At 40.2% G+C, this 24,032-nt stretch overlaps 1 protein-coding gene across 4 annotated transcripts in view; it reads left to right on the forward strand.

The window, feature by feature from the left end:
• The first annotated feature begins 1,059 nt into the window (after positions 1-1,059).
• Positions 1,060-24,032, forward strand: part of CALD1 (caldesmon 1) — a 178,382-nt gene continuing 155,409 nt past the window's right edge. For 2 of the 4 annotated variants that reach the window (XM_058681352.1, XM_058681353.1), the window contains exon 1: positions 1,069-1,392. The gene's annotated coding sequence lies outside the window, so the exon portion shown is untranslated. Of the gene's footprint in view, positions 1,393-24,032 lie in introns of all 4 variants that reach the window. The other 2 variants (XM_058681350.1, XM_058681349.1) reach the window with 2 other exon arrangements.

Consider the following 24,032-nt stretch of genomic DNA (forward strand, 5'->3'; position numbering starts at 1 on the left):
CTGTAATTCCAAACTTTGAGCCAGGGGACACATTTTAAAATTTATCTTTTGAACTGGTACAGCAATCTCCAGACACATAGCAATCCAGTCTCTACGCGTAAATCTTGCTCCTAGCTCCAAGTCTGACCAGTAGGAGGCATCCCACAAGGTTCTTTTAAAAATCATTGATTTAAGTAGTAATCCAGTGAATTCTAAACTGAAAAGCCAAGGCCATGAAGGCCTGCATGGGGGAGCCATGTAACTGCATTTTCCCTCATGCCTCCTAGATCTGACCCTCTCATTCTGTGATCTGTGGGTCAGAGCCCATGGTTGCATTCCAGAAAACAACTTGGTCACCTGGACTGGAAAATATGCAGCTGTCTGTAACGAAGGCAGGCGTGGGCCTCTTCACACCCTTTTTTGGCCTCAGTTTCCAGCACTATCTCCCTATTGCCAAATCTGAGAAAACAGAATGGATAGAGGAGAAGAGGTGATGTGGACACCCAAGCCTGTAGGATACTGCCTGGTGGAATCTGGCTCTAGGTTTGTTCTGGACAATGTTGGCTGCTCAAAAAAGACACAAAGGCTTGTGTCAGAGTGTGCATGTGTTATAATATATACAGATATTTATAATATTTATAACATATTATAAATACATACAGATATAATTTAGAGGACTGTGCCTCTTTTAGGCTAGAATTTAGTCTGGACACAATACCTGGGTCTTGTGCATTTCTGGTTTTCAACTGCATAAAAATTCAAATGAGTTCTGTACGTGCAAATACTTTGGGGGAAAAAAAAATCTTCCATTAGATAGCTTTCTCCACCCCACTCCACTTCCACTAAACTGACCTACTATTAACTTTTCATTTCACAGCCTATGCTTTCTTTTTAGAGCTCCATTTGTGCTCTACAAGACAGCCTCCTTCTCTAAGATTAACATTTTTTATGATTGTTCCCGACATGAATCCACTTCCAGAGGCCCTGCTAAGGATAACCAAAAAAGGGCATGGAGCAGGCTGGTTTTGGCAGCCTGTGCGAAGTTTCAGAGCTTTTTAGGTCTTGGTTTTTCTGATGAGTGATTTCCTGAGCATGCCTAGGGAATGACAGGCATCTCCACAGGCAGACAGCATCACCTTGACCCAGTGTCGTCACTGGCTGCCTATTAGAACAGCAACAGGACAATGCATACCACTGACCGCCGACTGTAAACATAGGGGATATGCGTTCACTTAGCATGGACTTCTGGGAGGGGCTAAAGAAGGGCGGTCTGCAGTTTTATTGAATAGAGCAGTGTGCATTAGGCTGCCTGCCTGCCTGCCTGCCTGCTGGCTCCCTTGCTGTACTCCGGCTTTAACAAAATCTGCCCTACCTTTCCAGCTTAGGCCCAAGGAAGACGTTTCAGCCTACAAGGTAAGACACAGGGAGCTCTCTTTTTTCTCTCCTGGAGAATCTTGTGGCTTCTCGGGGTTTCGTTTGCATTCCAGGCCAAGCAAGGGAGCTGGAGCTGCAGGATTGTTCAAGGCAATAAACCACATAAAATTCCTGGAGCCTGGCTGGGCTTTACTGCTCTCGGGATGTTCCCGGAAGGCAAACAGGATGAGATTTCAAGTTTTGTTTTCAGAGTTGCGACAAGAAGAGAGATCATGTAGAGACTTCTACTCAGAGTGCACCGGCGTTTGGATTAAGCAAGGGTGTTGCGTTCTGTTGTTTGTTTGTTTGTTAGGAGACCAGTGCGGGATTCTACCTGATAGCCAGCCTGGTGTTCACAGACATGCTGTCTCTCCTGAATCTTTTATTACAAAAGATTGAAGAGATTTTGCTTTTAAGCAACAACTTTTCAGGTTGCTGAGAAGCCAGGGAGTGAGTTTCGTTTTGCAGCCTAGGGTATTTCTGGTATTTTGTTTTCTTTTATATCACTGCCATCAGTATTTAAGAACTGGATTTCCAGAGGTGCAAGGAAATAAAGCTGGAGATAGAAAAGTACTAGCATAATTGAGTTACTGTCACTGACCTGGCGTTTGCTAAAACAGAAGATGCTTACAGCTATCTGTTTCCTGTAAAACCTAGCAATGAGAAAATGCATACGCGGTGGCTGTGTTTTCAATAAGTCTCATTAACAACCTACCAAACCATTTCTTTAAAATCCTGTGTTCTGGTTGAAAATGTGTCTGGTTGAACCCATAGAATTGGAAAAGATACAGCTGGAAACATGTTTCAGCAAGGAAGGAGACAGACGCTTATGTCAAGACAGACATACAAGGCAACAAGTTGGTAGGAGCTTGGAATTCCTTTTAGAAAGAACAGATTGTAAAGGGTGGGGAATTTCAGTGCTGTGGCAATACATGGTCAGAGAAGGGGATGAGAACAAAGTACTTGGTATTCATAGGTCCCTTCTGTTAACAAGGCTGTGCGGATGGATGGCCTTTGTAAACTGAAATGGTAAAATCCTCCTCCTGTGTTGGGCAAAGCCAGGCAACAGAACTTCAGTGAGGACTAGGTGTTTTCTGCTCATTTTAAAACCAACGTTGGCCATTCCGGGCTACCAGCTATAGTGATTCACTGAGTGCCTGGGGTAAGGTGCCTCTGCGTTGAGATGCATTCAACCATATTTTCTCATCAGATTCAGAAAGTGGGGGCTAATTCTTTGAAAAAGACTCTATCTCCTCCTAGAAATGATATATGAGAACAGAATCCCCTGTGGGCTTCTTTCCCTGGAAACTTTCTGAGTGAGAAAAAGGCAGCAGGCAAAAGTTATAGTTTGATTACTGTCCTTCCCCTCAGAGAGATCAAGTTTCAAATGATTTTCACAGCGTTTTGAATGTCAATCAAAATATGGAGAGCAACTTCTTTTTCAACTGTTTTCTAAACAATGTAGGGAACGCAATTTGGAAGGAAATCTATGATCTTGAGATTTGAGGATAAATTCAATTTTGAAACCAACAGCTGAATCCCTGAAAGTTTGAGCTTGGCAATGATCACTCTCTCCCATCCTCTCTCTCAGCTCTTCACCCCGAACAACCACAAAACACATTTAAACAACTCATGCAGTAAGTGTTCTATGTATGGCGATTAAACCTTAGACATCTTTTTGTGCGCTCAGGAGATTTCAGGATGTTCATGAAAATGGAATTAAAAGATAAGTTGATTTTGATGTCCCCAATTTTCATATCCAGGCATCATTTTTGTTACACAATGCATGTTACATAAAATTCTTGATGACCCATTGAGTTAGCGAAAGATTTCTCCCCAAGTAAGGAGATAACAAAAAGGAAAAAAAAGACTAAGAAAATGAAATCACAAGAAGTTTCATTTTTTTTTTAAAAAGTTATTCAATTAAGAAAAATACACTGAAAAAGTTCTGGAACAAAAATGTTATTAATAATGAGTTGATCTTCAGAAACAAAAAACAGTGAATTGATCTATGAAGTGAGAGGCTGTTTCCTTTGCTCAAAGTCAATAGGATGTGCAATTGAACTAATGAGGCCCAAAGGAGTGTCTTCAAAAATACACAATTCTTGTATTGAAGTAATGAGAAAGTGACCCAGAATCAAACTGGACCTTTACAGACTTTAAATAAGTTACATGGAATTATTTCCTGATAGTGAGGCTATTAAGAGTTATGACACCCATGGCTGGGCTGAGGCATCTCCTGCCCACATGTACATGGAATAATTTGGTCCTATGTCTAGCCATTGAAAGTTTCAGAATCCCAGCCTGGACATTGTCTGTATTGATCAACAAAATACACCTTTGCAGGTCTTTTCTTAAAAATACATATAATCGCCTCTACTTGTCATTTTCATGGCAACATGTTGACAACTTGGCCCTTCCTGTTAAGACAAAGAACTGATTTCTAAATGGGCATGAAAAGGAATTAGCTAGGTGCTCGTCTTCCTGAAGTCTATCACACGTCCCAGAAATGTGGTGGGGTGAACCCATGGTGAGGGGTTAGGGCAAAATGCTGACAAAGTGGTATGCAAATAACATGGTATAACTAAGAAGGAGGTTAGAATGAGACTGCCACAGACTTCTCAAGCTTTGAAAAAGGGCTTTCTGGGTGAATTCTCTCATAGACTGAAAATAGAACCGTGAGCTCCTTAACTGAAAGTCCTTCATCAGTCTTTCTAAACCCAGTTTGTTGTTGGAGAAACGCCCGTGGTTTCTGGGTAGCTGGGTAATTTCAGTGTCACTACAGCTCAGGTTTAACTCATAAGTATGACTGTGAGATCTTGGCTTTTGAACTGGTTCCTCTGTTTAGATAATACTCAGATTGGAGGAAGTTATCAACTCTGTGGCCTCATCTATGGAGTGGACATTATAGTGCTTCTCCTACATTCAGTTGAGTGAGGTTACCTAGCCCTCTTCCATAGAGGCTATACACTTTGAACTGAGTGCTGACATTATGCTCCTCATGGCTGGTACCCTCCACTTCTTACCCAGGATGCCCACATCATTCTATTTGAAGAACCTTGAATGGTTTCTTCTGGCTTTTTGTGCTATCTAGAACTCATGGTTTAATGTCCAGGGAATCCCATTGTAGCCCAGTGTTGTCTGAAATTTGGGTCTGAATATCAGAGACCTGCAGGAAATACAGTAAGAGGAGCATTAGTGGTGCAAAGGAATAGCCAAACTGGGAAAGCTGAGGATCCAGTTGAGCAGAAGACCGACGACAAAGTGCTGACAACAGAAAGGCCTTAGTAAATGAGGCAGCTTCTCTGCCTCCAGCCAAAAGCATGGAATTCAGCCAAGCATGTCAAGCCTGGGCTTTATGGGCAGGGTGAGGTAATCAGAAGCACCTGGCTGTGGTTCCTGTTGGTATTGAGACCAGACTCCTCCTGCAGCTTGCCCCTCACCTCTGTTCGTCTCAGCCTTCACTAGTCCCAGCTGGGATTAACACCTGGCAGCAGCCCCCAGCTCCCTCACCCTCAGCCTTTCACTCACCAGCTTCTCTAACACCCTCCCCAGCCCCAGGCCAAACAGGGGGCTTTCCTGATGCAACACTGGGCATTGACAAGGGCCCAGCTCTTGGCTGAGGCCCAGAGAACAGTGGAAAGACTAAGCACAGATACGGTTTAGATAGGGGAAAGAAGCTTCAAGGTTGAGGCACAGGGAGAACATTCAGACAAGACAGAATGGACATTAGGGTAATTTCTGTGGTTAGGAACCATTCTGTATCAAAGATTCAAAGCTTGCTGACCGTGAGTGAGAGTTGTGAGAGCGCAGAAGGTGCCCCTCCAGGGTGAGGAGGAAGGCCCGATTATCTTGCAGCCTTTAATTCTGCTCTGTATTGATGCTGTTGTTTCAGACTGCTGAAAGCCTCAAATAGCTCCAATCCCTGAAGGTCTGTTGTGAACCTGCAGTTTGTAATTGGCTATAGAGACAGAACCTTTAGCTTGAGGACATGAGGGTGTGGAGTAGTAGAAAGCCTTGCTTCCAAAGGAGACAGGTTTGGGTGGGATCAGAGGGCTGGTGGGAATGTACTTGCTTCTCTCCCAGATCTGGAAAGAAGTGTTCCAGTGAAGACCCAGGTATATAAAAGGAGATTGCATAATGTGACCTTGACTGCAAAGACAAGGTGATCTGCTCTAGAGAATTAGCAGTTTTCTGCAGGAAACATGCAGTGGCTAAAAAAACACAGGACTGGCTGCTACTAGGTGTCTCCTCACCCCCCCCCCCCACACACACACACAGGCAAAGACACACAATGGACAAGTAGAAACAAACTGCTTTGTTTTTGTGAATATTCAAATGAAAATACTTGGTTCTCAGGAAATCATCTTCCTTGGAAAGTAACGTATTAAACAGGAGTGTATAGTTAGTTGCTTTTACTCCTATGTGCACATGCGCCATTCCCTTGACTTGTCATGAGAGTTTATCAAGAACGAGAGTGTGCAGAAGACTTGTAGACCAAGGTTAGAGGGTAAATGGGGTATCCCGTAGGAATCAAAGCTCATCGGATCCACTAAGTTCGGGGTTGCGGGGCGGGCAGTCTCAGCCAGATAGACCGAAAGAAATAAAAGCATTGACTAAGCTATGACTGGAACCCAGGTGGGTAGAGAAGAAACAGCAAAATAAAAGTTAGGAATCAAGGGGTTAAAACCAGGAGGCATTTGTACAGACAGGCCAGGTGAAGTGTGGGAGAGGCTTAGCGCCAGTGTTCAGAGAAGAGAGACTGTTCTGTCAATAAGCTTCAGCAGTTCCAGCAAAGGAATAGGAGTCCAAGGTGCATGAGTGAAAGGAATTGAGTCACTGGGAAAACGAAGAGCAGAAGGCAAAGCAGAATGAGGGTCCAAGGAGAGTGGAGCCAAGATGGGCAGAAGGATCGCAGCAAGGGACTAGGATCCACATTATCGTTGGCAATAATATATGATTCCTCTGTAGTTTGTCACACACAATTGCTTCTTTTTGCCATCCTATCGGCTGGAAAATTCCAGATGAAACGCTGAAAGAGGGGATCTGACTGGTTTATCTAATAACGTTTGTCTTCATTTGGAAAATCCCTTGGCAGAAGGAGGACATCAAAGGAGAAGCCTGCTTTAGAGTAAATCAGACCAACTATCTGGGAGCCCAGTGGACAATTTTGGTTGAAATGGAAAGTCGGGAAAAGAAGGAAGAAAACAGGAGGTCGCTAAATGGTTAGCATTTGTACTTTTATTTAAATGGATTCAGAGAGGCAAATACCCACTACTAAGCTCATGCAGTTCTTGATGACCACCTTGGCATAGCCCAATGAGCCAGTCTCAGAGGAGGATAACATGGAGGCTTGCACCACTGGTAACTGAAGAGATAAGATTCATCCATTTCAGAAAGATTTTAGACAAAAATCCTCTGAGTATTTTTGTTGGCAAGGAACTTCACATCGGCTGTCAGTGTAAAATGACCTCTCCAGTCAGCTAAAGGCAATCAATGAGAGTCAGAAAACCATGACTCACCATACCAATAAATACAAATGAATACATCACAGTGTAAGCCACTGTGCTTGGATCAGACAATGCACAAGGGTAGTATAGTCTTAATTGGTGGAAGTTTGGGTCTAGGCCATCTTTGCAAGGTATTCTCATGTGCTGAACACCTGTCATGATGTCCACCAAATGGAGCAAACTCTACCGTGCTATCTGTATCATTCGGATTACATTTGGAACCGAGTGCTGTTTGCAATTTGCTCCTCTGAGAGGATTGTTTTAAAGATTGATTTTATTTATTTGAAAGGGAGAGTTTCAGAGAGAAAGAGACATGTCTTCCACTGGTTCACTTCTGCAAAAGGTCACAGTGTTTAGGAAGGGCCAGACCAAAGCCAGGAGACAAAAACTTCATTCTAGTCTCCCACATGTTCACAAGGACCCAAGCACTTGGGCCATCTTCTGCTGCTTTGTTGAGTGCATTAGCAGAAAGCTGAACTGGAAATGGAGCAGTTAGGACTGTAACTGGCATCCATATGGCAATGTCTTAGGTGATGGCTTAACCCTTTATGCCACAATGCTGGCCTCTTCTGAGAGGATTTGATGGATGTTCATTTAGGTATGTGAGCAGTAAAGGCTAGAGGAAGTTGGGAAAGCAAAATACAGGCAGAACAGATAAGGGACCTGGAGCTGTTTATTTCAGAGGAAAGATAATGGAGCATCCATGCTAATATTTTCCAATACTTAAAGTACTTATGCATAGAAATGAGAGAAAGTGAGTTTCTCAAGAGAGCAGAGTTGAATACATAGATATAGAATTTTTTAATGGGCAGGACCTTAGGAAGTCATTTAATGTGGGGAATACATATAATTTATTCATATGTATGCAAGTTCCAGCCAATCAATATATTAAGAAAGATCCCAAGGCTCAGTCTAAGCTCAGTGGGGAGAAGCAGTGGTGTGATTGGCAGTGATCCATTGCAAACCAAGGAATAACTACTGAGTTTTGTGTGTCCTTGGTCTGGACTCTCTCTGGGCCTGGGATTCTGGGGATACCACCAACCTATTGGCAAAGAAAAATTCATAAATTCAAAGAGTGGATTTCTTGTTGTTGCTGTTTCGTTTTGTTTAATGGAAAGGCAGATTTAGAGAGAGAAGGAGATACAAACAGATCTTCTGTCCGTCCGCTAGTTTACTCCCCAGGTGACCACAAAGACTTAGCCGATCTGAAACCAGGAGCCAGGAGCCTCCCCTGGGCCTCCCATGTGGGTGCAGATTCCAAGGCTCCGGGCCATCCTCTACTGTTTTCCCAGGGCACAATCAGGGACCTGGAGCAGCCAGGACATGAACTGGGACCCATATGAGATCCCAGCGAATGTAAAGAGAGGATTTAGCCACTAGGCTACTGCTCTGGGCAGCAACAGGTGTTTTGAGAAGCTGAATAAATAATATATCTTACATGAAGCTGTGGTACTGCTTTCCTAATTATGTAGGTACATTATGGTGATAAAATACAAATTCATTTTAAAAATTACTGAATTCTTGATATCTTTTTGTTTTGTGTTTTCTCAAAGAGTAGGCCTAAAATGAATAATTATAGTGTGTGAGAGAAGTGAGACAAGAAGTTTGGGATCTTTTTTTTTTTTTTAAAGATTTATTATTATTGGAAAGCCAGATATACAGAGAGGAGGAGAGACAGAGAGGAAGATCTTCCGTCCGATGATTCACTCCCCAAGTGAGCCGCAACGGGCTGGTGCGCGCCGATCCGAAGCTGGGAACCAGGAACCTCTTCCGGGTCTCCCACTCGGGTGCAGTGTCCCAAAGCTTTGGTCCATCCTCGACTGCTCTCCCAGGCCACAAGCAGGGAGCTGGATAGGAAGTGGAGCTGCCGGGATTAGAATCGGCGCCCATATGGGATCCCGGCGCGTTCAAGGTGAGGACTTTAGCCACTAGGCCACGCCACTGGGCCCAAGAAGTTTGGGATCTTAAGAAGGTATTCTCAAAAAAAAAAAAAAAAAAAAGTAAAGAAAAGAAAAAGAAAACAGTAATCTATTTTTCATTTTCCAGATGAGAAACTCTCCTAGTCACATTAAATAAAATTGTAGTTTTATATATTTTTGTACATTTGCATACATCGTATACAGATGTCTGTCTCTCTTATTGGTCAGTAAGATCTATAAGGACAAGGAACACCTCTTTTGTCCTTAGGATAGATTTAGTGCTTGTCCTAAGGCAGTAGTGCAATAAATACTTGCTGAACAAAAGAGTGAACCAAGGAATTTTGTGAAGATCATCTAGTTAGCTAATGGCAAAGACAGTTATAGAGCACAGAGTTCCCAGTTCCAGGTAGCTTAACCTTTTCAGTGCACTAAAACTGTCTCCTGAGTGTAAATGATAATGTTCCATTAGCACACAATGCAGCTCAATTTGCCTTTGTACTAGTGAATTATTTTAAAATATTTATTTATATAAGACCCAGAGTTACAGAGAGAGAGAGAGAGAGAGAGAGAGAGGAAGAGACAGGGTGAGATGTTCCATCTGTTGGTGTACTCCACACAATGACCGGAGGTGGGCCAGTCTGAAGACAGAAGCCAGCAGCTTCTTCCAGGTCTTCCATACAAATGCAGGGGCCCAAGCACTTGGTACATCCTCTGCTGCTTTCTCAGGCACATTAGCAAGGAACTCGATCAAGTGAAACAACCGGTGCCCATATGGGATGCTACTGCCTTAGGCTGCAGTTTCACTTGCTACACTACAATCTGGGCCATACCAGGGGATATTAACCAATATCTGAATCTCAGCTGTGGGTCTGCCTCTGCTCTCTCCCCTCCAGTGTCCAGCTCAGCAGAACCACCAGAGTGCATCCAGGCATCTGAAAACACCTCGCCCAGAAACAGTCCCTCTACACCTTTGATAAAAAGAACCCAGAGTGGATATATAGACTTCTTTAGCCTAAACAAGCCTTTTAATTTTTAATAATTTTTAATAATTTCTCTCTAAAAGTTAATGTCAGATATTGTAATCCAGTTTTACTGGATTCTCCTCTGCAGAGTACAGAACAGTTATCTGAAACCCCCAGAACTCATCCCACTAGCTCTCCATTCTCTTGTGCTTCAAGCAAAAAACGCTCAGCCTTGGAAGGTCAAAACTTTCTGATGAGATTTCCAGTGTCTGCTTTTTTGAAGCACTGGAAATGTGTCAAGAATAAAATTTCTCATGGTATTTCCACTTCCTGTTCCAAACATCATTGCTAAGTGCAATTTAGGTTGGGGTAGGAGGAGAGGTAAACCCGGGACTTTTTTTTTTCCTTTTAATTATTTCTGTCCTCAGCATACTTTGGAGATAAGTTACATCAGCTATTTCACCTCCTAAAGCAGACGCTTTTCCCCCATCGTCTGCTTTGTTGTCCTCACCATCCTGAATGAGAAGAGTTTCCTGCACTGGCTGGGCCCAGCACAACCACTGGTTTAGGTTCTTCTCTGAGTGGTCCTTCTAGAAGTGATGTGGGGAACCCCTAAGCTACTAGAAACTTTGGGTGCATGGACATGAACAGGTGTAGAAGACTCATTTTTGCAAAAGATTAGGGAATTCATCTCTAGGGTCTTTTCTTACTCAGGCAAAGTTACATCAAGTAGAGTTATATCCTCTGTATAATACAGAAAAATGTATCAGAGCAGCAAATACATCAGTTCTATCAGTAAAGACTGCAGAGGTTAAAGTTTATCTGCATGAGTGAGTTGATCCAGTAGGAATGCCAAGAATGCTTCCATATTTGTAATCATTTGTAATAAGGCAGGTGCTTCTGTTGTGTAAGAGCAAATGAAAGGAATTAGACTAGGACCCACATCTGTATCACTACATTATACAGACTGCATCTCGCTTCCCCTTTGACACCGCCCCTCATTTCCATGCATCCCAAACTCATACCAGCTGCCAGGAACTAATTTTTAAGCTTTCACAAATTTAACACCCAGTTGTAAAAACACAGACATTCTTAAAAATGAAATAATTCAAACCAATGATGAAATACATTATATTAAACGCCAAGGGAACAGATACTCAAAACTCAACCCTCAATGGTCATTTTTCTATGTTTTTGCTATTATCTATTCCTTTAAAGTCAGTTACTTCCATTATGCCTACATGATGAGAATACCATACAATGCTGAACCACCCAGACTCTCTCCTGAATTCTTCCTTCAATGATTCCATGTTGGTAGCTAGAAACTGAGCATGATGATCTTACCCCACAGAAATCAGTACATGACACAAACTAGACTCCAGTCCTGCAGCTTCTGAAGTTAAACATTTACAAGCACATCATTGATCCTAAGGTATAGAATGATAAAATTAGCCCCTACACTGGACACTGAACTCTGCTTATTTGCATGCATATTTCCAATGCATATTAATTACGCATTTGTTCATCTCTTATTTCTTACACTCCTAGAAAATAAGCATCATGAACGTAGAGATCTTTGTCTGGCATCTCTAGAGTCATAACTTGAACCTAAGGAAGCACCCTGTCCCATGCACAGTATTAATGATGTTTAAGAGTGACACATTTCCTCTTTATAAGAAAACTAAAGCTGGTGTTCATTTTGGCATTCACTGAGTCTTCACCAATAGCACCGTTGCCCAGTGTTGAGAACCATGCATGACTTGGGCTAATAGCATAGGACATCCATGAGAGAAAAAAAATGAGTAATCTTGACAACCAATTTTACAGACAAAGCAACTGAGTTAAATAGCGCATCTAACGTCACACAGTTTGCAAGTGGCAGAGCTGGGATCCAAACTCAGATAATCTGGCTCTGTGGTCACCATGGTGACTTAGCTACCCTGCTGTGGTATTTCCACTCTGATGAGAGGCCCTGAAGGTATGAGATGTTTGAAAATAAACTTTGGAGTCAGAAATACTTGAATTGGAATCTCAAACTTGCCATGTTAGAGCTTGTTTCCTCATTACCAAATATTCCTTTATTTTGAAGTTGCAATCATCAAAAGTTGGTATCTCTAATCTGCTTTCCATGCGATAGACCCTAAACTATAAGTAATTGTTCAATAACCACAACTTCCTATGGAGACTCTCCGGAGGCATGTCTCATTAGACTCCATACCCTCAGCCACACACTCATCCTTCACTTGCTTCAAGCCAGCATGTACAGTGGAAGAAGCAAACTTCATCCAATTTGGTTTCTCTAGGATTTAAGATTAACGGATATGAATACAAGACAACTGCATTTCAGGTTACCACATGCACTCGCTAGATCTATCTGCCTGCTTCTGCAGTGCAAACCTTATCCTCTTTAAAACCAAAGAGCCACTCTCTTAAGCCAGGTGGGTCTGTACTGACTTCAATGTTCCAACTAATCTTTATCTAGGATGACCAAGTAGTTGTGCTAAGACTAGGTCTAGTGGTAGATTTTTAGTGTTTTAGATCTTGAATGAGAACAAGAGAGGGAAGAAAGAAGTTGAGAGGGAGGGAAAAAGAAGAAGAGAAAGAGTAGGAAGGTGAAAAAACACTGAACTTAGGAGGTTAGCAGTGAAATGTTAATTATTTGGAATCCTGTTTACAGGTTAAGAATGCTTGAGGGAGAAGCTAGTTCATTCAACTATTTCGCTAGTTTCCAGGCAATGTGTTGGCAGTGTACCTTAGAGCAAAAAAAGTAAACCAAATAACTTGCCCAAAATCACACCGCTGGCAGATGGCAGAGCTGGACTCAAATCTGCTGCCTGACTCCAAGCCTTTTTATTTCCCTACAACTGTCTGTTCTGTGTCTTCCCTCAGGAAAGCGACAGAAACCAGAACAGAAGGTTTCCATAACCAATCATTATAATTTGTCCTTGGGCCATGCCACAGTTCAAATAGACAAGCACACTGTCATTCCCTGCCTTATAAGGAAACAGAATTAAACACCACTACTGACTCGAGAGATTGTTCAAGTCGGTATTGGACAGGATGAGGATCTGAGCGTATAGCAGCTTAGACAACAAAAAAAGGCTACAGAAAAAAGTATTTGTGTTTTCCTTCCCTGGACACAGATATAGTTTAAGAAGCAGTTTATATCCTTCTGTCTGACTGAGAAGGAGCCATTCTGGAATTAGATCCTGCAGAACCAAACTCCAAATACTTCAAGCTGTTGCTGTGTTTGTGTAAAATTCAACAATTCCTTAGGTTAAGATTGATTCTGTGATGCCCTCTTGGGAAGCCAGGGACTGAATTATCCGCGCAGGATTTACTAAATGAGTTAGTTTTCACCTGTCTTGTCGGCCATTCTGAGAAATCCAACCGCTGGATACGACTCCACCTTTAAGCTTGATTGTCCTGTTCAAAGCTCAGAGCAGTCATGTGGTCTCTCTTTGCCTGCAGAGTCAATTATGATATGGATTTCAAAATGCAGGTCCGATAGTCAACTTCACGGGAAAAACTGAGGCATAAGTGTTTGAAATGACTTATTCAAGTGTTGTCATGGAGGTTCCCACTCTTTCAGATCATTGAACTAATGTTACTGAGTCTAACAGGGAAACCAACAAAAAAACCGAAGCTAATCTGACCAACTTCTTTGATCAGACTGCATCTCCTCTAGGGTGCGAGTCTCACCTGGCTGCAGCAACCAACTGCCACGTACGGAAATCTGTTTTTCCGTAGCCCTAGCCATTACACGATCAGCCGTGAGCACACTTGTTTTCTTTGAGGGCTCAAGAAAAGCTCTATTCCAGACCTCCCTGCTTGGCTTGTTGATGGCCATCTTCATGTTCATGTGACATGCTCTAAAAAAGTATCTGTGGACAAATTCCCTTTTCTAATGGAAACACCAGTTGTATTGAATTAGGGCCCACTCGAAGAATCTCTTGTTGACTTGATCACACCTTTAAAGGTCTCTGATTCAGATCACCTTCTGAAGTACTCTAAGGTTAAGAATTCAACATAGGCATTTTGAGGGATACCAGAGTTAACCCTTAATACACCCCAGTGCAAATTGGTGGAAGAAAATCACTTCGGCCTATTTTCTGGAACTCCAAGAGCTGGAGACCCTACTGCTCATGATATTCCATCTTCCCTCTGTGTCTGTGGAAGACTGTCCTAGGAATCACTTGGCTTTTTGAAATGACCCTTGATGTTTATTTTCAGCCTTTTGCAACTTGAAATTCTGATCCAGTGAAAAGTCACAAGAGGGTCTCTGAAATGACGCACAGGCTGCACATACTGCGGCCTATCTGTGGAAGCCTGTGAAACCACAATAGCACACAGTCTGGTATACTGCCACCAGAGCTAGGGGAGAGGGCTCGATGGGAAAGCTTAGCCAAGGCAGCCTGTGAGTCTGCCAGGCAAAATGATGAGCAGCACTGGAGCAGTCCAGTGGGCCAGGGGAGGCAGTAGCAGACAGGACATTGCATGCCTGCCCAGGGGGGAAAGAGAAGATGGGTCTTTTCAATCAGTTTTATACTGAACGTAACCACTCATTGCAAATGCAGGGGGAACCATGGAGGCCTGTATGGATTCCTACTCCGAATCACTCATCTCTTGTCTGTGTTTCTTCTAGTCTCTATTCATCCTTACATTTTTTATATGATTTTCCTCTCAACCTCCTGGCTCCCCGTGCCCCTGTTTGGTTTTGTCGGTTAAAGTAGCTCACGCATTGTGTCTTTTCCCTGTCCCCTCTTCCTTCCTTAACGTCATCTGGGTGGGTCATTTCACAGTTCCAGTCCTGCTCATGCCTACTTTCTACCTCAGGCCAAAAGTCATCCCTACAGACTGAGCTAAGCCATTTGTTGCCCAAAACAGGGACCCTTCTTTTTATATATATATATATATATTTTTTTTTTTAATTAATTATTTTGCATTATGTGACAGTTTCATAGGCTCTGGGAATCCCCCCACCCCTCCCCACGCCCCTCCCCGCTGGCGGATTCCTCCACCTTGATGCAGTATTACAGTTCAAATGCAATCGAGATTCTTTCCTTGCAAACATATACCAAGCATGGAGTCCAGCTACTTATTGTCCAGATGGGTTGAACAGTTTCTTGGGGAGACCATTTCTGGTCCGAAGTTAGAGCTGGTAGAATATTATCCCAGTCAATTAAGAGTCCCAATATAACCTCAACAGCAATTTGCAATATTATGGAATTGACATGGTTTTGAGTAACCAGTATGTTAAAAAAAAAAAAAAAAAAAGCAAGTCCTAACCACAGCCTATGATTAGCTCATTGACATCTCAATTTTAGTTTATATACAGGGACCCTTCTGATAGGGAAAGTAGGAACTCCCCAAAGTAACAGTCTTAAACTGCAACTGTCCCAGGAAACCAAGCTGCATGGTCATGCATGATATATTTTTCTGCCTTTCTTACATGTTTATCAACCATTCACTCTGTGGCTATGCCTTGCTTTTTTCTGCTTTAAATTTCTCATTTGCTTATTTTTATTTATTTGAAAAGCAAAGAGAGACAGAGACAGATACACATAGCTAAAGAGAGACCTTTCATCTCCTGGTTCACTTTTCAAATGCAGGAAAAAGTCAGAGCCGGGCCATCCCGAAGCTAGGAACCTAAACATCAACTTGGATTTCCCATGTGAGTGGCAGGGATCCAATTACTTGAAGTATCACCTGCTGCCTCCCAGGATGGATATTAATAGAACAACAGAATCAATAGCGGGGCAAGGACTCAAACCCAGTTTTAACTGACACAAGATGAAGGTGTTGCAAGCTGTGCTGAATGTCCACCTCTGTACTTTGCTTCTGAAAACCATTTTCGTTCTCATTGCTCTTTTTTCTTGTTTACCTAAGACTTTTTATGTAATGCTGTCTTTGTGAGTTCCTGTTTTCTGTTCCTTCTCCCCATTCCTTCACTTGATTTCACTCAACTCTGTGTTGTCTCATCACTTGAAGTTCTCTCTTCAGTGCCCCTTCCTGCTTTTTTTGGTGCAGTTTTTTTTTCTTTCATAGATCTTGAAGGTCACTTTTGCCCACCATGATATATGTATATTTGAAGCAAATCAAAGCACGACTGAGTGCATACACGCATACACACACACTTTAAAATAAGCTCCACAATGTCACAAGCTACTTCACATATCAGATGGGCCTGACAGGATGCCCCCCCCCCCCCCCCACTTAGGGAGACATGTTGTGAGTGAAGAAGTCTGGATTCTCACAGGACACAGCTTCTGCATGTGTACATAGGTGCTTTGCAGCTGAAAATGATGAAAATGTACAGCCTAAAAAACAGCAGGAAAGTGACAAAGCTACTGGTACTTTGCCCACTTCCTTGGTTTCTCCTCCTGCCATTGAGGCTGGGCTGTTCTTTGCTGTAACTTCCGCCAAAGACCTAGCAGCGATCGCTGAAGGTTTAATGCAATTAGAAACTTTTCCTTTCTTTTATTTCCTCACACTCAACTTCTCTGCTCTTCTCATCCTCTCTCCCTTCCTCCTCCTGCAATCTCTTTCTAATCTCTTTCTCCATATCCTCCTTCTTTTCCTATTTTTTCATTTCTTCTCCCATTGTGAAGTATGCATTGCAAATATCCTTTTATTACTGAGCATCTTTGTTCTGAAGCCATGATGCACTAAGAATCTCATTCTTCATCACATTTTTGGATGAAAATTTATCATAATAAATAGAGACTTCAAGTATGCTCTTCAGGTTAGGTACATAGGTATGGTTGTGGTGAAATAGAAGTGCCTGTTCAAGGGGTTATTGATCAGATAATGAGTACCAGCTAGGCAGAAACTGCCAATCCACTTGTGTTTGGAAAAATAGGAAACGAATGGGAATTTGAGAATCATTTGTGTTTTGGGGTTTTCTTTTAAGCTTCCATGTCTTTCCATGTCTGTTTTTCAAAATGCTGTTAAAATAGAACAATGTTCTTTCATTTGACAGAAAAGTCCCTTTTTTTTTGAAAAATTTTTGTTTAAAATCAAAGCACACTGGTTTAGTCTTCTGTTGTCATTTTACTGGGATGTTCTTCCCGTTTGCCTTTGGTTTTGGTAGGTGCTATTCCTCTTCTCTGTCAAGAGAACTTCTTGAAGTATCATTTGTAGGGCAGGTTTGAAAGAGACAAATTCTTTTAGCTTTTCTTTACTGTGGAAGAATTTTAAGAAAGCTTTGCTGGATATGTTATCCTAGGCTGACAATTTTTTTCTTTTAGAATCTGGAATATGTCACTCCATTCTCTTCTTGCCTGTAGAGTTTCCTGTGAGAGATCTCCTGTGAGTTTAATTGGCATTCCTTTATATGTCAATTGATTTTTTTCACGTGCACATTTGAGGATCTTTTCCTTACGTTCAATTGAAGAGAGCTTGATTATCATATGTCGTGGTGAAGATCACTTTTGATCAAGCCTGTTGGGAGTTCTGTGCCCCTCCTGGATCTTGTTTCCCAATTCTTTCTCCAGATTAGGGAAATTTTCCTTTATTATTTCATTAAATATATTTGTAAAACCAGTTTCTCTTTCTGCCCCTTCTGGGACTCTCATAACTCTTATATTTGGCCTCTTAATAGTGTCTTTCAATTCTTGAATACTTTTTTTGGCCTAAAATGACGGGACCAAAGTACCACCCATGTATATTAAATTCTGAATGTAAATGGCTTAAGCTCAACCAAACGTCATAGATTAGTAGACTGGATTAAAAAACAAAACCCATCTGTTTATTGTCTGGAGGAGACACACTTCAACAAAGATCAGCGGAGACTATATCACATGGGTTTTGTTGCTTTCTGTTGGTTTCACCTCTTCAAAACACTTTCTTCTGATTAAATCATTCAATGACTCGTACATCATGCAGTGGCACCATTTTCTTCCAGAAGGCTCTTGATTTTCATTTCTTCAGCTACATGTTAGTCATTTAATAGCATGTTATTTAACTTCTTGGTGTTGTTAACTTCTTTTTTCTCCCAATGTTGATTTTGTTTTGTGGCTCTTCATTTAAGGGAATGTATAGTAGCTGTGTAATGGAGACTGTCATATCTAGTAACATGTGATTTAACTTCATGGCATTGTCAATTTCTATTTTTCTTTCTATTGTTGATTTTGTATCATGACTAAGGGGATGTACAGTAGCTGTGAAATGGAGACTAACATCCAGATGTGAGGATGCAGTATGGTATGCATCTCTATTTCCAGACAAACATGGACTTACAATGAAACTGTTCACTATATCTTGACAATAGGATTCTGGACTCTCTGCCATTGTCCATGCCCGCAATGATGGACATATGACTGAGTATGAAGAACTATATGTTAGTAATGATATAGAGGAACTGGGGGGGTAGGGAATTGGGGAGGGGCTAAGGGAATATGGAGCTGTATCATAAAATAATAGCAATAAAATCAAAGCACACAATGAATACTTGCCAAATCTTTGAATTTTGTTTCCCTCAGATTCACAAAAATAGTTTGTTTTAATTAACAAGTGAATATCTGATACATGAGATCACATACATGAAGAGATTTCTGTTTTGTAAACCCGTGTTTTTCATAGCTAGAGCTTAATATGTTCAAGGTTTAAAATGCGGGGATTGGTGCTGTGGTATAGTAGTTAAGCCCTGCAATACTGGTATTCTGTGTGGGTGCCCATTCCAGTCCCAGCTGCTCCACTTCCAATCCACCTCTCTGTTAATGCACCTTAGAAAGCAGCAGAGGATGGCCCAAGTGCTTGGGCCCCTGTGCCAGCATGGGTGCTTCTGATTCATGGCTCTGGCCTATCTATAGCCCTTTGGTAAATGACCCAGTGGATAGAAGATTCTCCCTCTCCCCCGCTCTCTCCCTCTCTCTCTCTCTCTTCGTCTACTACCCCCATTACATAACTCTGTCTTTAAAATAAATAAAATAAACATTAAAAAAAACCTTTACAAGAATAGGAAGAGGTCAAGAAAATCAGCTTTGATCCTAGTGACAGTACTTGGGGACATACTTACCTAAGGAATCATATGGCTGGATCACATCATCACAATTCATTTTTATTTGAATTTAATTTTATTTCACAACATATTTACAAAAGAGTTGTAAGACTATTAAAGAGTTTTCATATACTCCATACCCAAAGTCTTCCACTGCTATCTTTACTGTGGCACATTTGTCACAAACAATGAAATAATATTGTTAAATTATTAGTAGCAGAACCCCATACTTTGTCTGAATTGTACTAGTGTTTCCTGTTCTTGCTTATTTTTAAAGTATTTTAAAGTATTTTAAAGTAAGCGCCTTTAAACAAGATATTGAATATGGGAGAATATAAATGTACATGATAGAGATTTTAATGGTATTCTAATACATGAGTGGAAAATATAAGTCAACATTTTTATATATATTTAAAGATTTTTAGCTGACCCCAAATTGTACATATTTATAGGAGATCATGTGATGTATTAATGAATATATACATTATGTGTCATCCAATTAGAGTAAGCATCTGTAATTCATTTCTTTATGGTGAAAGCATTAAAATCCTTTCTTCTAGCTCTTTTCTTTCCAGTTGTTACTTAAACATATGTTTACTGGATTAGTCATTTCATGACTTTGCACCTGAAATACCCTAGCCCTTTTCTGGTCTCTGGTTTGCTTCCTTGAAAACATCTACAAATGCCTCGGTCTACCCTACCCTGATAGAACCCTATCATTGCTCCGTGAGGCTGATCATCCCAAATAGATAACAGATAGCATCTATTGGGCCACAGATTTAAGCAGGGACATTAGAGTGAAAAAGGCTGCCTGGCTGTTGAACAGCTGAAACTCTTTAAAGTATTATTTTGTTATTCTGTTACATTTATAAAGCAGCGTGTGTGTGAAAGAAAGAGAGCCAGCATTTTCCATCTGCCTGATCATCCCCACCCACTCATCCACCCACTCAAATGCTTACAACAGCTGGGACTGCAATTTACCAAGGCCAAGAATCAGGAAGTTAATCCAGAATTTCCACATGGGCAGTAATCATCCAGCTATCCAAGCAGCTGTCACCTGATGCCTCCTAGGCTGCAGGAAGCTGGAAATAGAAGTAGAGCCAAGACGTGAACCAAGCACCCCTTGTGTGGGATGTGGGCCTCTAAAGCAGCACACCCGAAACTCTGCTCTTAAAGCTGCATCAAGCCAGAGTTACTTGTGAGAGTTTTCATACTAACAGAAGGATGAAATGATAATCCAGTCCATGTTCCCCAAATCCAAAGATTTGGGCAGCCTGCTTACAATAGCATGGTTCTTGAAAGATACCCATTCGTAACAGAAAAATTATGAAGAGACTTGCTGTCTAGAAATTATATCGGTGAAACAATAATTATATAGAATTGCCTTCCATACACTGAGCTTGCAAACTTCTTTTATATATGGGTCAAGAGTAGACAAAAACTCCATTTAATTCAGTTTCTATCTTGAAACCAGTTGATGATGTCAAGCATGCAAGTTGGTCTTCTGTCACGTCAACCATTAACATGTAGTGATCAGATTGGATATGATTTCTTTTAGCACTGATGTTGTTTGGATTTGTGGCTTTATAACTTTTCTTTCTTAAAAATGTTTTAATATTCAGTATTTAATATTTATTTTTAATATTGTTATTATTTTTAATATTTTTATGTCACTGACAAATCACTTTTTTTTAGCACTGTTATGTCACTAACAAGTCACTTCTTGGGAGAAGAGAAAAACTAAATGAAATTTAGACACTATTCATAAATGAGTTTCCTTTAAGGGAACCAGTTAATTGATTTATTGCAATGGGTGTGTTTCGAGTTACCTTTGTGTAGAGAAACACTCAAACACTTACATACAAGTAAATCAATAGGGATGACAATGTGTAATGATGAAGAAATATCAGTTTCTTTTTTGGTATTTTCCTACCAAAAACAAATGGGGGTGGGTGTGGGAAAACTGCGTATAATAGATAAAGCTAGTACTCTTGACTTGGTATTTTTGAACTCTATAGTAACAGCAGTATCAGCATACTGAGTTGGTTATAAATAAGCAAACAGAAGACATTTTTCATAAAAAGAAAAATGAAGTCAACTCTCAAACAGGATGTCTTAAGTCAAGAAAGTTAGAAGTTGAGACTTGAGGTTGAAATAGCTGCTGGGTTTAGCCATCTGCTTTGGTCTTTCCTGTTCCATGTGTAGCTATACAGTTTACATGAAAGTATCTCTCCTGAGGATCAGAAAAAAACAGATTTATGGGGCCAGATGTGAGTTCCCACTGCTACAGGTGTGGCTCTGCAGCTCAAAGAACATTTTGTACCAAGGATGGAGTTTCTTATTATGTAATCAATATAAATTACCACTAGACTTTTACAGAGGTTGATAAAGCAAACATGTGTCACTTGATTTGGCCTTCTGGTATATAAAGAGTTCCTGCTTCACTTGGGCATACAGTGAAAAAAATGTAGTTTTGATATTTATAAAAGACTTGGTGGAAAAGACCATGACACTGATCCTGCAAGGCTGGTTCAGCTTATGCTCAGAGGGAACAGCCAGTGATTAGAATAAAAGTTTTTTGCTTGTGCTTTTTCTTCACCAAGACAGTCATGGAATCTTTCACAAATATTTTTAAGTCAAATATCTGATGGGTAAGGGTCAAGAAGACAAATACAAATAGAAAACCAGAGAGAAGAAAGGATGCCTAAGAAAAGGATTTTTTAAAATAGAATAAGTGAACCTAAGGAAGAAATATACAGAAGGTCATGACTTATTCCAAAAGAAATGATTAATTTGGTACATTGCAGAGAATTTTGACAATTAGATTAGCCAAAAAGAAAATTTCTAAATTCTAGAAAATAAGAAGAATTTTTGCTGAATAGTTGTTTGTCAATTGCATGCGTACAACAGATGTTTCCAAAATTTTGAAGAAAGTTGCACATCTTTACTACGTTATAATGAGTTAAAATTTAATAAAATCCATACTACTTTGGACTTCTAATTTGCTTAAGCTTTTTTTTTTTTTTTTAAGTTGAAAGGTGCGGATTTAGTCACTAGGCCACCATACCAGACCCTAATTTGCTTATATTTATCAGTCTAATTGAATGAGATTATTCAAATCTCTTCTGTTATTACTGATTTTTAAAATTTCTAATCCACTATTATCTAAAATCATTTTATCCCTATCTGTTCATTGGTTGTGATCTGATCATAGAATCTGCCATTATTGTGGTGTTTCAAGACTATGTTGGTTAAGACACATAGGTTTGTGACTTAAATCATGCCCCAGGAAAATTCTTTTCCTCCTTAAATAACTCACCTTCAGGCATATTTTGCTTATTATTAATATTGCTGCAAATATTTCTTTATGTTGTTACTAAATTTAAAGTAATGAGCCCAACTTTCTAATCTTTAAAATGTATAATAAATGTATAATTTTCCCTGGATTTACAGAATTTATATACCCTAGGAAGAAAATTTACCTTAGGTAGATATGTAATTTGGAAAGCAGCTGACCTGCAGTATGAAAGTATTTACCTTTTACTTTTAGTTTGTTTTGTACACAGGTCATTTAGTTTCATTTTAAACACTTACATGTAATTTTTTCCTTTTCCATACATATTCTTTGTCCTTTATTTTCTGCTATACCAATTTTTATTGGTCTTATTTGTTTATATTTACTTTTGCTCTTTTGGATTTTGCCATCCTATGCATTTAAAATTTAATATGCTTATATAATTCATCATGAACTTTATTTCTCTTCAAAATGTACATCCTGCGAACCATCATTGTTTAGTAATTTATTCTGTTTTTGTCCTTAAAATGAGTTGCTGGTGTTCTCAATGTCTGTGGGCATTGCTTCTAGAATGCCACTTCTCTTTCTGGATTTAAAACCAGATTTGTTAAACTTATGGTTCAAGATGTCTTTCTAAGAGTGACTTTGGGTGGTAAATTCTCTTGATTTTGCAAAACTGCACTTTTTAAAATTTAATGCTCACTCAGATATTAGTTTAGCTGGATATATAATACTTTGTCACATTGACGGTCTTATCCTGTCTTCTCTGTAATCATCTAGGAGCACTGGCCCTGACTCCCTCTCCCTTGCTGATATAATTGGTGTTTCCTTTATACACCTTTTCCCATGTGAAATAATTAAAATTTTCACATGGGAAAATATTCAAACTGATGTGTCTATGTCATTTAATGTTTGACTCACACATATATCTATATGAAAATGGGGTATTGGAGAGTGATATATAGTTATATAATACATATGTTACATATATTATATATAAACTTATTTATATGTATAAATTAAATGGATATATTAAATAAATAAATCACTCTCCAATACCCCATTTTCTGTCTTAAACATACACTATTCTGATTTCTATCACCACAGAGTCTAGATATCTGTGAAATTCATCTAAAATGGACCAAACAGCACGAGTTTTTTTGGTTACGGTTATTTCACACAACATAATGTTTTGGATTTGCCCATGTCATTCCATGAATATAAGTGGTTCACTTTTTAAAACTGAGGAAGAATATTTCATTGAATTAAGAGACATAATTTATTTCCCATTGTTCTAGAAATAGTTATTCGAATTTTTTCCAGTCTGGAGTATTATGAATGAAAGTACCAGAATGTCCAAGTACTTTTCTCCCCCTCTCTATGTGTGGTTGTACTTATGTAATCTTTACTTCTCTTGAGTGGAATTGTTGGGTCTAGAATTGGGGGGTACATGTCTATCCTCGTAAGGAACTGCCAAAATGTTCTCCAAGGTGATTATGCCACTTTCAACTCTTACCAAGAAAAACAAAGGCATTCCATTGGCTCCCCATTCTTAACAATTATTTGAAATAGTCCATCTTTAATTTAAATCATTCTAGTAATTACTAAGTTGTATTCATTGTGGTTTTATTTTGAAATTTGTCTACTGGAAAATAACATTGAACTTTTTTATTGACCATTTTTCTGTCTTCAATGAAGGATTTATGTAACTATCTTGTCCAATTTTTTAAAAACTTATTTGAATTGGCAAGGCAGATTTACAGAAAGAAGGAGAGACAGAGAGAAAGATCCTCCATCCGCTGGCCCACTCCCCAAGTGGTTGTAACAGCCAGAGCAGAGCTGAGCCGAAGGATTCAAGAGCCTCCTCCCACAGACCTCCCACTTGGGTGCAGGATCCCAAGTCCTGGGGCCACTTTCCACTTTCCCTACCCCACCAGCCCTCTCCCCACCATC

This window comes from Ochotona princeps, chromosome 25 (assembly GCF_030435755.1).
Source record: "Ochotona princeps isolate mOchPri1 chromosome 25, mOchPri1.hap1, whole genome shotgun sequence".
In the NCBI taxonomy this organism is placed as follows: Eukaryota; Metazoa; Chordata; class Mammalia; order Lagomorpha; family Ochotonidae; genus Ochotona; species Ochotona princeps.